Source organism: Rhinoderma darwinii, unplaced genomic scaffold, assembly GCF_050947455.1.
Source record: "Rhinoderma darwinii isolate aRhiDar2 unplaced genomic scaffold, aRhiDar2.hap1 Scaffold_1030, whole genome shotgun sequence".
Lineage (NCBI taxonomy): Eukaryota > Metazoa > Chordata > Amphibia > Anura > Rhinodermatidae > Rhinoderma > Rhinoderma darwinii.
The window spans coordinates 59,497-72,525 of NW_027461913.1; the positions used below are offsets into that span (position 1 = coordinate 59,497).

At 41.9% G+C, this 13,029-nt stretch overlaps 58 pseudogenes; all 58 read right to left on the reverse strand.

Annotated features, from left to right (window-relative positions):
• Nucleotides 1-64: 64 nt before the first annotated feature.
• LOC142698731 (5S ribosomal RNA) lies at nt 65-183 on the reverse strand (annotated as a pseudogene).
• A 67-nt stretch (nt 184-250) lies between these two features.
• Nucleotides 251-369, reverse strand: LOC142698817 (5S ribosomal RNA; annotated as a pseudogene).
• Nucleotides 370-436: 67 nt separating this feature from the next.
• On the reverse strand, nt 437-555 carry LOC142698428 (5S ribosomal RNA; annotated as a pseudogene).
• Nucleotides 556-622: 67 nt separating this feature from the next.
• LOC142698824 (5S ribosomal RNA) lies at nt 623-741 on the reverse strand (annotated as a pseudogene).
• A 67-nt stretch (nt 742-808) lies between these two features.
• Nucleotides 809-927, reverse strand: LOC142698514 (5S ribosomal RNA; annotated as a pseudogene).
• Nucleotides 928-994: 67 nt separating this feature from the next.
• Nucleotides 995-1,113, reverse strand: LOC142698455 (5S ribosomal RNA; annotated as a pseudogene).
• A 67-nt stretch (nt 1,114-1,180) lies between these two features.
• Nucleotides 1,181-1,299, reverse strand: LOC142698677 (5S ribosomal RNA; annotated as a pseudogene).
• Nucleotides 1,300-1,366: 67 nt separating this feature from the next.
• On the reverse strand, nt 1,367-1,485 carry LOC142698592 (5S ribosomal RNA; annotated as a pseudogene).
• A 439-nt stretch (nt 1,486-1,924) lies between these two features.
• On the reverse strand, nt 1,925-2,043 carry LOC142698809 (5S ribosomal RNA; annotated as a pseudogene).
• Nucleotides 2,044-2,110: 67 nt separating this feature from the next.
• LOC142698471 (5S ribosomal RNA) lies at nt 2,111-2,229 on the reverse strand (annotated as a pseudogene).
• Nucleotides 2,230-2,296: 67 nt separating this feature from the next.
• On the reverse strand, nt 2,297-2,415 carry LOC142698786 (5S ribosomal RNA; annotated as a pseudogene).
• Nucleotides 2,416-2,854: 439 nt separating this feature from the next.
• Nucleotides 2,855-2,973, reverse strand: LOC142698525 (5S ribosomal RNA; annotated as a pseudogene).
• Nucleotides 2,974-3,227: 254 nt separating this feature from the next.
• On the reverse strand, nt 3,228-3,346 carry LOC142698386 (5S ribosomal RNA; annotated as a pseudogene).
• A 67-nt stretch (nt 3,347-3,413) lies between these two features.
• Nucleotides 3,414-3,532, reverse strand: LOC142698721 (5S ribosomal RNA; annotated as a pseudogene).
• Nucleotides 3,533-3,785: 253 nt separating this feature from the next.
• Nucleotides 3,786-3,904, reverse strand: LOC142698821 (5S ribosomal RNA; annotated as a pseudogene).
• A 67-nt stretch (nt 3,905-3,971) lies between these two features.
• LOC142698572 (5S ribosomal RNA) lies at nt 3,972-4,090 on the reverse strand (annotated as a pseudogene).
• A 67-nt stretch (nt 4,091-4,157) lies between these two features.
• LOC142698716 (5S ribosomal RNA) lies at nt 4,158-4,276 on the reverse strand (annotated as a pseudogene).
• A 67-nt stretch (nt 4,277-4,343) lies between these two features.
• LOC142698449 (5S ribosomal RNA) lies at nt 4,344-4,462 on the reverse strand (annotated as a pseudogene).
• Nucleotides 4,463-4,529: 67 nt separating this feature from the next.
• LOC142698479 (5S ribosomal RNA) lies at nt 4,530-4,648 on the reverse strand (annotated as a pseudogene).
• Nucleotides 4,649-4,902: 254 nt separating this feature from the next.
• Nucleotides 4,903-5,021, reverse strand: LOC142698442 (5S ribosomal RNA; annotated as a pseudogene).
• A 67-nt stretch (nt 5,022-5,088) lies between these two features.
• On the reverse strand, nt 5,089-5,207 carry LOC142698599 (5S ribosomal RNA; annotated as a pseudogene).
• Nucleotides 5,208-5,274: 67 nt separating this feature from the next.
• LOC142698688 (5S ribosomal RNA) lies at nt 5,275-5,393 on the reverse strand (annotated as a pseudogene).
• Nucleotides 5,394-5,460: 67 nt separating this feature from the next.
• LOC142698672 (5S ribosomal RNA) lies at nt 5,461-5,579 on the reverse strand (annotated as a pseudogene).
• A 67-nt stretch (nt 5,580-5,646) lies between these two features.
• LOC142698831 (5S ribosomal RNA) lies at nt 5,647-5,765 on the reverse strand (annotated as a pseudogene).
• A 67-nt stretch (nt 5,766-5,832) lies between these two features.
• Nucleotides 5,833-5,951, reverse strand: LOC142698463 (5S ribosomal RNA; annotated as a pseudogene).
• A 67-nt stretch (nt 5,952-6,018) lies between these two features.
• On the reverse strand, nt 6,019-6,137 carry LOC142698431 (5S ribosomal RNA; annotated as a pseudogene).
• A 67-nt stretch (nt 6,138-6,204) lies between these two features.
• On the reverse strand, nt 6,205-6,323 carry LOC142698517 (5S ribosomal RNA; annotated as a pseudogene).
• Nucleotides 6,324-6,390: 67 nt separating this feature from the next.
• On the reverse strand, nt 6,391-6,509 carry LOC142698833 (5S ribosomal RNA; annotated as a pseudogene).
• A 439-nt stretch (nt 6,510-6,948) lies between these two features.
• On the reverse strand, nt 6,949-7,067 carry LOC142698440 (5S ribosomal RNA; annotated as a pseudogene).
• A 67-nt stretch (nt 7,068-7,134) lies between these two features.
• Nucleotides 7,135-7,253, reverse strand: LOC142698835 (5S ribosomal RNA; annotated as a pseudogene).
• Nucleotides 7,254-7,320: 67 nt separating this feature from the next.
• On the reverse strand, nt 7,321-7,439 carry LOC142698547 (5S ribosomal RNA; annotated as a pseudogene).
• Nucleotides 7,440-7,506: 67 nt separating this feature from the next.
• LOC142698553 (5S ribosomal RNA) lies at nt 7,507-7,625 on the reverse strand (annotated as a pseudogene).
• A 66-nt stretch (nt 7,626-7,691) lies between these two features.
• Nucleotides 7,692-7,810, reverse strand: LOC142698825 (5S ribosomal RNA; annotated as a pseudogene).
• Nucleotides 7,811-7,877: 67 nt separating this feature from the next.
• Nucleotides 7,878-7,996, reverse strand: LOC142698720 (5S ribosomal RNA; annotated as a pseudogene).
• A 253-nt stretch (nt 7,997-8,249) lies between these two features.
• On the reverse strand, nt 8,250-8,368 carry LOC142698830 (5S ribosomal RNA; annotated as a pseudogene).
• A 253-nt stretch (nt 8,369-8,621) lies between these two features.
• LOC142698418 (5S ribosomal RNA) lies at nt 8,622-8,740 on the reverse strand (annotated as a pseudogene).
• Nucleotides 8,741-8,807: 67 nt separating this feature from the next.
• LOC142698419 (5S ribosomal RNA) lies at nt 8,808-8,926 on the reverse strand (annotated as a pseudogene).
• A 67-nt stretch (nt 8,927-8,993) lies between these two features.
• Nucleotides 8,994-9,112, reverse strand: LOC142698836 (5S ribosomal RNA; annotated as a pseudogene).
• Nucleotides 9,113-9,179: 67 nt separating this feature from the next.
• On the reverse strand, nt 9,180-9,298 carry LOC142698454 (5S ribosomal RNA; annotated as a pseudogene).
• A 67-nt stretch (nt 9,299-9,365) lies between these two features.
• On the reverse strand, nt 9,366-9,484 carry LOC142698500 (5S ribosomal RNA; annotated as a pseudogene).
• A 67-nt stretch (nt 9,485-9,551) lies between these two features.
• Nucleotides 9,552-9,670, reverse strand: LOC142698652 (5S ribosomal RNA; annotated as a pseudogene).
• Nucleotides 9,671-9,923: 253 nt separating this feature from the next.
• On the reverse strand, nt 9,924-10,042 carry LOC142698501 (5S ribosomal RNA; annotated as a pseudogene).
• Nucleotides 10,043-10,109: 67 nt separating this feature from the next.
• Nucleotides 10,110-10,228, reverse strand: LOC142698433 (5S ribosomal RNA; annotated as a pseudogene).
• A 67-nt stretch (nt 10,229-10,295) lies between these two features.
• Nucleotides 10,296-10,414, reverse strand: LOC142698548 (5S ribosomal RNA; annotated as a pseudogene).
• Nucleotides 10,415-10,481: 67 nt separating this feature from the next.
• On the reverse strand, nt 10,482-10,600 carry LOC142698554 (5S ribosomal RNA; annotated as a pseudogene).
• A 66-nt stretch (nt 10,601-10,666) lies between these two features.
• LOC142698641 (5S ribosomal RNA) lies at nt 10,667-10,785 on the reverse strand (annotated as a pseudogene).
• A 67-nt stretch (nt 10,786-10,852) lies between these two features.
• LOC142698430 (5S ribosomal RNA) lies at nt 10,853-10,971 on the reverse strand (annotated as a pseudogene).
• Nucleotides 10,972-11,038: 67 nt separating this feature from the next.
• Nucleotides 11,039-11,157, reverse strand: LOC142698540 (5S ribosomal RNA; annotated as a pseudogene).
• Nucleotides 11,158-11,224: 67 nt separating this feature from the next.
• LOC142698368 (5S ribosomal RNA) lies at nt 11,225-11,343 on the reverse strand (annotated as a pseudogene).
• Nucleotides 11,344-11,410: 67 nt separating this feature from the next.
• On the reverse strand, nt 11,411-11,529 carry LOC142698485 (5S ribosomal RNA; annotated as a pseudogene).
• A 67-nt stretch (nt 11,530-11,596) lies between these two features.
• LOC142698645 (5S ribosomal RNA) lies at nt 11,597-11,715 on the reverse strand (annotated as a pseudogene).
• A 67-nt stretch (nt 11,716-11,782) lies between these two features.
• LOC142698648 (5S ribosomal RNA) lies at nt 11,783-11,901 on the reverse strand (annotated as a pseudogene).
• Nucleotides 11,902-11,968: 67 nt separating this feature from the next.
• Nucleotides 11,969-12,087, reverse strand: LOC142698533 (5S ribosomal RNA; annotated as a pseudogene).
• A 67-nt stretch (nt 12,088-12,154) lies between these two features.
• Nucleotides 12,155-12,273, reverse strand: LOC142698633 (5S ribosomal RNA; annotated as a pseudogene).
• Nucleotides 12,274-12,340: 67 nt separating this feature from the next.
• On the reverse strand, nt 12,341-12,459 carry LOC142698640 (5S ribosomal RNA; annotated as a pseudogene).
• Nucleotides 12,460-12,526: 67 nt separating this feature from the next.
• On the reverse strand, nt 12,527-12,645 carry LOC142698777 (5S ribosomal RNA; annotated as a pseudogene).
• A 67-nt stretch (nt 12,646-12,712) lies between these two features.
• LOC142698654 (5S ribosomal RNA) lies at nt 12,713-12,831 on the reverse strand (annotated as a pseudogene).
• Nucleotides 12,832-12,898: 67 nt separating this feature from the next.
• On the reverse strand, nt 12,899-13,017 carry LOC142698743 (5S ribosomal RNA; annotated as a pseudogene).
• Between the last annotated feature and the right edge of the window lie 12 nt (nt 13,018-13,029).

Sequence of the window (13,029 nt, forward strand, 5' to 3'; positions counted from 1 at the left end):
AAATGCTTTAATCCATAGTCCTTTTTAATCGATTGTGAAACAAAATCTAAACGACATAATAAAAAGTCAACCGCACCACGGATTCCCAGACAGTCTCCCACACTGGTACTAGCGAGGCCTTAAGCTGTGTAACTTCTGCGATCTGACGAGAGAAGGGACATTCAGCTTAGAATGGCCATTGACATTAAATGCTTTAATCCATAGTCCTTTTTAATCGATTGTGAAACAAAATCGAAACGACATAATAAAAATTCAACCGCTCCACGTATTCCCAGACAGTCTCCCACACTGGTACTAGCGAGGCCTTAAGCTGTGCAACTTCTGCGATCTGACGAGAGCAGGCACATTCAGCTTAGAATGGCCATTGACGTTAAATGCTTTAATCCATAGTCCTATTTAATCTATTGTGAAACAAAATCTAAACGACATAATAAAAAGTCAACCGCACCACGTATTCCCAGACAGTCTCCCACACTGGTACTAGCGAGGCCTTAAGCTGTGTAACTTCTGCGATCTGACGAGAGCAGGCACATTCAGCTTAGAATGGCCATTGACATTAAAAGCCTTAATCCATAGTCCTATTTAATCTATTGTGAAACAAAATCGAAACAACATAATAAAAAGGCAACCGCACCACGGATTCCCAGACTGTCTCCCACACTGGTACTAGCGAGGCCTTAAGCTGTGTAACTTCTGCAATCTGACGAGAGCAGGGACATTCAGCTTAGAATGGCCATTGACATTAAAGGCTTTAATCCATAGTCCTTTTTAATCGATTGTGAAACAAAATCTAAACGACATAATAAAAATTCAACCGCACCACGGATTCCCAGACAGTCTCCCACACTGGTACTAGCGAGGCCTTAAGCTGTGTAACTTCTGCGTTCGGACGAGAGCAGGAACATTCAGCTTAGAATGGCTATCGACGTTAAATGCTTTAATCCATAGTCCTATTTAATCTATTGTGAAACAAAATCTAAACGACATAATAAAAAGTCAACCGCACCACGGATTCCCAGACAGCCTCCCACACTGGTACTAGCGAGGCCTTAAGCTGTGTAACTTCTGCGATCTGACGAGAGCAGGCACATTCAGCTTAGAATGGCCATTGACATTAAATGCTTTAATCCATAGTCCTTTTTAATCGATTGTGAAACAAAATCTAAACGACATAATAAAAAGTCAACCGCACCACGGATTCCCAGACAGTCTCCCACACTTGTACTAGCGAGGCCTTAAGCTGTGTAACTTCTGCGATCTGACGAGGGCAGGCACATTCAGCTTAGAATGGCCATTGACATTAAATGCTTTAATCCATAGTCCTTTTTAATCGATTGTGAAACAAAATCTAAACGACATAATAAAATGTCAACCGCACCACGGATTCCCAGACAGTCTCCCACACTGGTACTAGCGAGACCTTAAGCTGTGTAACTTCTGCGATCTGACGAGAGCAGGGACATTCAGCTTAGAATGGCCATTGACATTAAATGCTTTAATCCATAGTCCTTTTTAATCGATTGTGAAACAAAATCTAAACGACATAATAAAAATTCAACCGCACCACGGATTCCCAGACAGTCTCCCACACTGGTACTAGCGAGGCCTTAAGCTGTGTAACTTCTGCGATCTGACGAGAGGAGGCACATTAAGCTTAGAATGGCTATTGACGTTAAATGCTTTAATCCATAGTCCTATTTAATCTATCGTGAAACAAAATCTAAACAACATAATAAAAAGTCAACCGCACCCCGGATTCCCAGACAGTCTCCCACACTGGTACTAGCGAGGCGTTAAGCTGTGTAACTTCTGCGATCTAACGAGAGCAGGCACATTCAGCTTCGAATGGCCATTGACATTAAATGCTTTAATCCATAGTCCTTTTTAATCGATTGTGAAACAAAATCTAAACGACATAATAAAAAGTCAACCGCACCACGGATTCCCAGACAGTCTCCCACACTGGTACTAGCGAGGCCTTAAGCTGTGTAACTTCTGCGATCTGACGAGAGCAGGCACATTCAGCTTAGAATGGCCATTGACATTAAAAGCCTTAATCCATAGTCCTATTTAATCTATTGTGAAACAAAATCTAAACAACATAATAAAAAGTCAACCGCACCACGGATTCCCAGACAGTCTCCCACACTGGTACTAGCGAGGCCTTAAGCTATGTAACTTCTGCGTTCTGACGAGAGCAGGTACATTCAGTTTAGAATGGCCATTGACGTTAAATGTTTTAATCCATAGTCCTATTTAATCTATTGTGAAACAAAATCTAAACGACATAATAAAAAGTCAACCGCACCACGGATTCCCAGACAGTCTCCCACACTGGTACTAGCAGGGCCTTAAGCTGTGTAACTTCCGCGATCGGACGAGAGCAGGCACATTCAGCTTACAATGGCCATTGACATTAAATGCTGTAATCCATAGTCCTTTTTAATCGATTGTGAAACAAAATCTAAACGACATAATAAAAAGGCAACCGCACCACGGATTCCCAGACAGTCTCCCACACTGGTACTAGCGAGGCCTTAAGCTGTGTAACTTCTGCGATCTGACGAGAGGAGGAACATTAAGCTTAGAATGGCCATTGACGTTAAATGCTTTAATCCATAGTCCTATTTAATCTATTGTGAAACAAAATCTAAACGACATAATAAAAAGTCAACCGCACCCCGGATTCCCAGACAGTCTCCCACACTGGTACTAGCGAGGCGTTAAGCTGTGTAACTTCTGCGATCTAACGAGAGCAGGCACATTCAGCTTCGAATGGCCATTGACATTAAATGCTTTAATCCATAGTCCTTTTTAATCGATTGTGAAACAAAATCTAAACGACATAATAAAAAGTCAACCGCACCACGGATTCCCAGACAGTCTCCCACACTGGTACTAGCGAGGCCTTAAGCTGTGTAACTTCTGCGATCTGACGAAAGCAGGGACATTCAGCTTAGAATGGCCATTGACATTAAACGCTTTAATCCATAGTCCTTTTTAATCGATTGTGAAACAAAATCGAAACGACATAATAAAAATTCAACCGCTCCACGGATTCCCAGACAGTCTCCCACAGTGGTACTAGCGAGGCCTTAAGCTGTGCAACTTCTGCGATCTGACGAGAGCAGGCACATTCAGCTTAGAATGGCTATTGACGTTAAATGCTTTAATCCATAGTCCTATTTAATCTATTGTGAAACAAAAATCTAAACGACATAATAAAAAGTCAACCGCACCACGGATTCCCAGACAGTCTCCCACAGTGGTACTAGCGAGGCCTTAAGCTGTGTAACTTCTGCGATCTGACGAGAGCAGGCACATTCAGCTTAGAATGGCCATTGACATTAAAAGCCTTAATCCATAGTCCTATTTAATCTATTGTGAAACAAAATCTAAACAACATAATAAAAAGTCAACCGCACCACGCATTCCCAGACAGTCTCCCACACTGGTACTAGCAAGGCCTTAAGCTGTGTAACTTCTGCAATCTGACGAGAGCAGGGACATTCAGCTTAGAATGGCCATTGACATTAAATGTTTTAATCCATAGTCCTTTTTAATCGATTGTGAAACAAAATCTAAACAACATAATAAAAAGTCAACCGCACCCCGGATTCCCAGACAGTTTCCCACACTGGTACTAGCGAGGCGTTAAGCTGTGTAACTTCTGCGATCTAACGAGAGTAGGCACATTCAGCTTCGAATGGCCATTGACATTAAATGCTTTAATCCATAGTCCTTTTTAATCGATTGTGAAACAAAATCTAAACGACATAATAAAAAGTCAACCGCACCACGGATTCCCAGACAGTCTCCCACACTGGTACTAGCGAGGCCTTAAGCTGTGTAACTTCTGCGATCTGACGAGAGCAGGCACATTCAGCTTAGAATGGCCATTGACATTAAAAGCCTTAATCCATAGTCCTATTTAATCTATTGTGAAACAAAATCTAAACAACATAATAAAAAGTCAACCGCACCACGGATTCCCAGACAGTCTCCCACACTGGTACTAGCGAGGCCTTAAGCTATGTAACTTCTGCGTTCTGACGAGAGCAGGCACATTCAGTTTAGAATGGCCATTGACGTTAAATGTTTTAATCCATAGTCCTATTTAATCTATTGTGAAACAAAATCTAAACGACATAATAAAAAGTCAACCGCACCACGGATTCCCAGACAGTCTCCCACACTGGTACTAGCAGGGCCTTAAGCTGTGTAACTTCTGCGATCGGACGAGAGCAGGCACATTCAGCTTACAATGGCCATTGACATTAAATGCTGTAATCCATAGTCCTTTTTAATCGATTGTGAAACAAAATCTAAACGACATAATAAAAAGGCAACCGCACCACGGATTCCCAGACAGTCTCCCACACTGGTACTAGCGAGGCCTTAAGCTGTGTAACTTCTGCGATCTGACGAGAGCAGGCACATTCAGCTTAGAATGGCCATTGACATTAAATGCTTTAATCCATAGTCCTTTTTAATCGATTGTGAAACAAAATCTAAACGACATAATAAAAAGTCAACCGCACCACGGATTCCCAGACAGTCTCCCACACTGGTACTAGCGAGGCCTTAAGCTGTGTAACTTCCGCGATCTGACGAGAGCAGGGACATTCAGCTTAGAATGGCCATTGACATTAAATGCTTTAATCCATAGTCCTTTTTAATCGATTGTGAAACAAAATCGAAACGACATAATAAAAATTCAACCGCTCCACGGATTCCCAGACAGTCTCCCACAGTGGTACTAGCGAGGCCTTAAGCTGTGCAACTTCTGCGATCTGACGAGAGCAGGCACATTCAGCTTAGAATGGCTATTGACGTTAAATGCTTTAATCCATAGTCCTATTTAATCTATTGTGAAACAAAAATCTAAACGACATAATAAAAAGTCAACCGCACCACGGATTCCCAGACAGTCTCCCACACTAGTACTAGCGAGGCCTTAAGCTGTGTAACTTCTGCGATCTGACGAGAGCAGGCACATTCAGCTTAGAACGGCCATTGACATTAAAAGCCTTAATCCATAGTCCTATTTAATCTATTGTGAAACAAAATCTAAACAACATAATAAAAAGTCAACCGCACCACGCATTCCCAGACAGTCTCCCACACTGGTACTAGCGAGGCCATAAGCTGTGTAACTTCTGCGATCTGACGAGAGCAGGGACATTCAGCTTAGAATGGCCATTGACATTAAATGTTTTAATCCATAGTCCTTTTTAATCGATTGTGAAACAAAATCTAAACGACATAATAAAAATTCAACCGCACCACAGATTCCCAGACAGTCTCCCACACTGGTACTAGCAAGGCCTTAAGCTGTGTAACTTCTGCGATCTGACGAGAGCAGGCACATTCAGCTTAGAATGGCCATTGACATTAAAAGCCTTAATCCATAGTCCTATTTAATCTATTGTGAAACAAAATCTAAACAACATAATAAAAAGTCAACCGCACCACGGATTCCCAGACAGTCTCCCACACTGGTACTAGCGAGGCCTTAAGCTGTGTAACTTCTGCGATCGGACGAGAGCAAGCACATTCAGCTTACAATGGCCATTGACATTAAATGCTGTAATCCATAGTCCTTTTTAATCGATTGTGAAACAAAATCTAAACGACATAATAAAAAGTCAACCGCACCACGGATTCCCAGACAGTCTCCCACACTGGTACTAGCGAGGCCTTAAGCTGTGTAACTTCTGCGATCTGACGAGAGCAGGCACATTCAGCTTAGAATGGCCATTGACATTAAATGTTTTAATCCATAGTCCTATTTAATCTATTGTGAAACAAAATCTAAACGACATAATAAAAAGTCAACCGCACCACGGATTCCCAGACAGTCTCCCACACTGGTACTAGCGAGGCCTTAAGCTGTGTAACTTCTGCGATCTGACGAAAGCAGGCACATTCAGCTTAGAATGGCCATTGACATTAAATGCTTTAATCCATAGTCCTTTTTAATCGATTGTGAAACAAAATCTAAACGACATAATAAAAAGTCAACCGCACCACGGATTCCCAGACAGTCTCCTACACTGGTACTAGCGAGACCTTAAGCTGTGTAACTTCTGCGATCTGACGAGAGCAGGCACATTCAGCTTAGAATGGCCATTGACGTTAAATGCGTTAATCCATAGTCCTATTTAATCTATTGTGAAACAAAATCTAAATGACATAATAAAAAGTCAGCCGCACCACGGATTCCCAGACAGTCTCCCACACTGGTACTAGCGAGGCCTTAAGCTGTGTAACTTCTGCGATCTGACGAGAGCAGGCACATTCAGCTTAGAATGGCCATTGACATAAAATGCTTTAATCCATAGTCCTTTTTAATCTATTGTGAAACAAAATCTAAACGACATAATAAAAAGTCAACCGCACCACGGATTCCCAGACAGTCTCCCACACTGGTACTAGCGAGGCCTTAAGCTGTGTAACTTCTGCGATCTGACGAGAGCAGGCACATTCAGCTTAGAATGGCCATTGACATTAAAAGCCTTAATCCATAGTCCTATTTAATCTATTGTGAAACAAAATCTAAACAACATAATAAAAAGTCAACCGCACCACGGATTCCCAGACAGTCTCCCACACTGGTACTAGCGAGTCCTTAAGCTGTGTAACTTCTGCGATCTGACGAGAGCAGTGACATTCAGCTTAGAATGGCCATTGACGTTAAAGGCTTTAATCCATAGTCCTTTTTAATCGATTGTGAAACAAAATCTAAACGACATAATAAAAATTCAACCGCACCACGGATTCCCAGACAGTCTCCCAAACTGGTACTAGCGAGGCCTTATGCTGTGTAACTTCTGCGTTCGTTCGAGAGCAGGCACATTCAGTTTAGAATGGCTATTGACGTTAAATGCTTTAATCCATAGTCCTATTTAATCTATTGTGAAACAAAATCTAAACGACATAATAAAAAGTCAACCGCACCACGGATTCCCAGACAGTCTCCCACACTAGTACTAGCGAGGCCTTAAGCTGTGTAACTTCTGCGATCTGACGAGAGCAGGCACATTCAGCTTAGAATGGCCATTGACATTAAAAGCCTTAATCCATAGTCCTATTTAATCTATTGTGAAACAAAATCTAAACGACATAATAAAAAGTCAACCGCACCACGGATTCCCAGACAGTCTCCCACACTGGTACTAGCGAGGCCTTAAGCTGTGTAACTTCTGCGATCTGACGAGAGCAGGCACATTCAGCTTAGAATGGCCATTGACATTAAAAGCCTTAATCCATAGTCCTATTTAATCTATTGTGAAACAAAATCTAAACAACATAGTAAAAAGTCAACCGCACCACAAATTCCCAGACAGTCTCCCACACTGGTACTAGCGAGGCCTTAAGCTGTGTAACTTCTGCGATCTGACGAGAGCAGGGACATTCAGCTTAGAATGGCCATAGACATTAAATGCTTTAATCCATAGTCCTTTTTAATCGATTGTGAAACAAAATCTAAACGACATAATAAAAATTCAACCGCACCACGGATTCCCAGACAGTCTCCAACACTGGTACTAGCGAGGCCTTAAGCTGTGTAACTTCTGCGTTCTGACGAGAGCAGGCACATTCAGCTTAGAATGGCCATTGACATTAAATGCTTAATCCATAGTCCTTTTTAATCGATTGTGAAACAAAATCTAAACGACATAATAAAAATTCAACCGCACCACGGATTCCCAGACAGTCTCCCACACTGGTACTAGCGAGGCGTTAAGCTGTGTAACTTCTGCGATCTAACGAGAGCAGGCACATTCAGCTTAGAATGGCCATTGACATTAAATGCTTTAATCCATAGTACTTTTTAATCGATTGTGAAACAAAATCTAAACGACATAATAAAGAGTCAACCGCACCACGGATTCCCAGACAGTCTCCCACACTGGTACTAGCGAGGCCTTATGCTGTGTAACTTCTGCGATCTGAAGAGAGCAGGCACATTCAGCTTAGAATGGCCATTAACATTAAAAGCCTTAATCCATAGTCCTATTTAATCTATTGTGAAACAAAATCTAAACAACATAATAAAAAGTCAACCGCACCACGGATTCCCAGACAGTCTCCCACACTGGTACTAGCGAGGCGTTAAGCTGTGTAACTTCTGCGATCTAACAAGAGCAGGGACATTCAGCTTAGAATGGCCATTGACATTAAAGGCTTTAATCCATAGTCCTTTTTAATCGATTGTGAAACAAAATCTAAACGACACAATAAAAATTCAACCGCACCACGGATTCTCAGACAGTCTCCCACACTGGTACTAGCGAGGCCTTAAGCTGTGTAACTTCTGCGATCTGACGTGAGCAGGCACATTCAGCTTAGAAGGGCCATTGACATTAAATCCTTTAATCCATAGTCCTATTTAATCTATTGTGAAACAAAATCTAAACGACATAATAAAAAGTCAACCACACCACGGATTCCCAGACAGTCTCCCACACTGGTACTAGCGAGGCGTTAAGCTGTGTAACTTCTGCGAACTAACGAGAGCAGGCACATTCAGCTTAGAATGGCCATTGACATTAAATGCTTTAATCCATAGTCCTTTTTAATCGATTGTGAAACAAAATCTAAACGACATAATAAAAAGTCAACCGCACCACGGATTCCCAGACAGTCTCCCACACTGGTACTAGCGAGGCCTTAAGCTGTGTAACTTCTGCGATCTGACGAGAGCAGGCACATTCAGCTTAGAATGGCCATTAACATTAAAAGCCTTAATCCATAGTCCTTTTTAATCGATTGTGAAACAAAATCTAAACGACATAATAAAAAGTCAACCGCACCACGGATTCCCAGACAGTCTCCCACACTGGTACTAGCGAGGCCTTAAGCTGTGTAACTTCTGCGATCTGACGAGAGCAGGCACATTCAGCTTAGAATGGCCATTAACATTAAAAGCCTTAATCCATAGTCCTATTTAATCTATTGTGAAACAAAATCTAAACGACATAATAAAAAGTCAACCGCACCACGGATTCCCAGACAGTCTCCCACACTGGTACTAGCGAGGCCTTAAGCTGTGTAACTTCTGCGATCTGACGAGAGCAGGCACATTCAGCTTAGAATGGCCATTGACATTAAAAGCCTTAATCCATAGTCCTATTTAATCTATTGTGAAACAAAATCTAAACAACATAGTAAAAAGTCAACCGCACCACGGATTCCCAGACAGTCTCCCACACTGGTACTAGCGAGGCCTTAAGCTGTGTAACTTCTGCGATCTGACGAGAGCAGGGACCTTCAGCTTAGAATGGCCATTGACATTAAATGCTTTAATCCATAGTCCTTTTTAATCGATTGTGAAACAAAATCTAAACGACATAATAAAAATTCAACCGCACCACGGATTCCCAGACAGTCTCCCACACTGGTACTAGCGAGGCCTTAAGCTGTGTAACTTCTGCGATCTGACGAGAGCAGGCACATTCAGCTTAGAATGGCCATTGACATTAAATGCTTTAATCCATAGTCCTTTTTAATCGATTGTGAAACAAAATCTAAACGACATAATAAAAAGTCAACCACACTACGGATTCCCAGACAGTCTCCCACACTGGTACTAGCGAGGCCTTAAGCTGTGTAACTTCTGCGATCTGACGAGAGCAGGCACATTCAGCTTAGAATGGCCATTGACATTAAATGCTTTAATCCATAGTCCTTTTTAATCGATTGTGAAACAAAATCTAAACGACAAAATAAAAAGTCAACCGCACCACGGATTCCCAGACAGTCTACCACACTGGTTCTAGCGAGGCCTTAAGCTGTGTAACTTCTGCGATCTGACGAGAGTAAAAACATTCAGCTTAGAATGGCCATTGACATTAAATGCTTTAATCCATAGTCCTTTTTAATCGATTGTGAAACAAAATCTAAACGACATAATAAAAATTCAACCGCACCACGGATTCCCAGACAGTCTCCCACACTGGTACTAGCGAGGCCTTAAGCTGTGTAACTTCTGCGATCTGACGAGAGCAGGCACATTCAGCTTAGAATGGCCATTGACGTTAAATGCTCTAATCCATAGTCCTATTTAATCTATTGTGAAACAAAATCTAAACGACATAATAAAAAGTCAACCACACCACGGATTCCCAGACAGTCTCCCACACTGGTACTAGCGAGGCCTTAAGCTGTGTAACTTCTGCGATCTGACGAGAGCAGGCACATTCAGCTTAGAATGGCCATTGACATTAAAAGCCTTAATCCATAGTCCTATTTAATCTATTGTGAAACAAAATCTAAACAACATAGTAAAAAGTCAACCGCACCACAAATTCCCAGACAGTCTCCCACACTGGTACTAGCGAGGCCTTAAGCTGTGTAACTTCTGCGATCTGACGAGAGCAGGGACATTCAGCTTAGAATGGCCATAGACATTAAATGCTTTAATCCATAGTCCTTTTTAATCGATTGTGAAACAAAATCTAAACGACATAATAAAAATTCAACCGCACCACGGATTCCCAGACAGTCTCCAACACTGGTACTAGCGAGGCCTTAAGCTGTGTAACTTCTGCGTTCTGACGAGAGCAGGCACATTCAGCTTAGAATGGCCATTGACATTAAATGCTTAATCCATAGTCCTTTTTAATCGATTGTGAAACAAAATCTAAACGACATAATAAAAATTCTACCGCACCACGGATTCCCAGACAGTCTCCAACACTGGTACTAGCGAGGCCTTAAGCTGTGTAACTTCTGCGTTCTGACGAGAGCAGGCACATTCAGCTTAGAATGGCCATTGACGTTAAATACTTTAATCCATAGTCCTATTTAATCTATTGTGAAACAAAATCTAAACGACATAATAAAAAGTCAACCGCACCACGGATTCCCAGACAGTCTCCCACACTGGTACTAGCAAGGCCTTAAGCTGTGTAACTTCTGCGATCTGACGAGAGCAGGCACATTCAGCTTAGAATGGCCATTGACATTAAATGCTTTAATCCATAGTCCTTTTTAATTGATTGTGAAACAAAATCTAAACGACATAATAAAAAGTCAACCGCACCTCGGATTCCCAGACAGTCTCCCACACTGGTACTAGCGAGGCCTTAAGCTGTGTAATTTCTGCGTTCCGACGAGAGCAGGGACATTCAGCTTAGAAAGGCCATTGACGTTAAATGCTTTAATCCATAGTCCTATTTAATCTATTGTGAAACAAAATCTAAACGACATAATAAAAAGTCAACCGCACCACGGATTCCCAGACAGTCTCCCACACTGGTACTAGCGAGGCCTTAAGCTGTGTAACTTCTGCGATCTGACGAGAGCAGGCATATTCAGCTTAGAATGGCCATTGACATTAAATGCTTTAATCCATAGTCCTTTTTAATCGATTGTGAAACAAAATCTAAACGACATAATAAAAAGTCAACCACACCACGGATTCCCAGACAGTCTCCCACACTGGTACTAGCGAGGCCTTAAGCTGTGTAACTTCTGCGGTCTGACGAGAGCAGGCACATTCAGCTTAGAATGGCCATTGACATTAAATGCTTTAATCCACAGTCCTTTTTAATCGATTGTGAAACAAAATCTAAACAACATAATAAAAAGTCAACCGCACCACGGATTCCCAGACAGTCTCCCACACTGGTACTAGCAAGGCCTTAAGCTGTGTAACTTCTGCGATCTGACGAGAGCAGGGACATTCAGCTTAGAATGGCCATTGCCATTAAATGCTTTAATCCATAGTCCTTTTTAATCGATTGTGAAACAAAATCTAAACGACATAATAAAAATTCAACCGCACCACAGATTCCCAGACAGTCTCCCACACTGGTACTAGCGAGGCCTTAAGCTGTGTAACTTCTGCGATCTGACGAGAGCAGGGACATTCAGCTTAGAATGGCCATTGACATTAAATGCTTTAATACATAGTCCTTTTTAATCGATTGTGAAACAAAATCTAAACGACATAATAAAAATTCAACCGCACCACGGATTCCCAGACAGTTTCCCACACTGGTACTAGCGAGGCCTTAAGCTGTGTAACTTCTGCGTTCTGACGAGAGCAGGCACATTCAGCTTAGAATGGCCATTGACGTTAAATGCTTTAATCCATAGTCCTATTTAATCTATTGTGAAACAAAATCTAAACGACATAATAAAAAGTCAACCGCACCACGGATTCCCAGACAGTCTCCCACACTGGTACTAGCAAAGCCTTAAGCTGTATAACTTCTGCGATCCGACGAGAGCAGGCACATTCAGCTTAGAATGGCCATTGACATTAAATGCTTTAATCCATAGTTCTTTTTAATCGATTGTGAAACAAAATCTAAACGACATAATAAAAAGTCAACCGCACCACGGATTCCCAGACAGTCTCCCACACTGGTACTAGCGAGGCCTTAAGCTGTGAAACTTCTGCGGTCTGACGAGAGCAGGCACATTCAGCTTAGAATGGCCATTGACATTAAATGCTTTAATCCATAGTCCTTTTTAATCGATTGTGAAACAAAATCTAAACAACATAATAAAAAGTCAACCGCACCACGGATTCCCAGACAGTCTCCCACACTGGTACTAGCAAGGCCTTAAGCTGTGTAACTTCTGCGATCTGACGAGAGCAGGGACATTCAGCTTAGAATGGCCATTGCTGTTAAATGCTTTAATCCATAGTCCTTTTTAATCGATTGTGAAACAAAATCTAAACGACATAATAAAAAGTCAACCGCACCACGGATTCCCAGACAGTCTCCCACAGTGATACTAGCGAGGCCTTAAGCTGTGTTACTTCTGCGATCTGACGAGAGCAGGCACATTCAGCTTAGAATGGCCATTGACATTAAATGCTTTAATCCATAGTCCTTTTTAATCGATTGTGAAACAAAATCTAAACGACATAATAAAAAGTCAACCGCACCTCGGATTCCCAGACAGTCTCCCACACTGGTACTAGCGAGTCCTTAAGCTGTGTAACTTCTGCGATCTGACGAGAGCAGGGACATTCAGCTTAGAATGGTGATTGACATTAAATGCTTT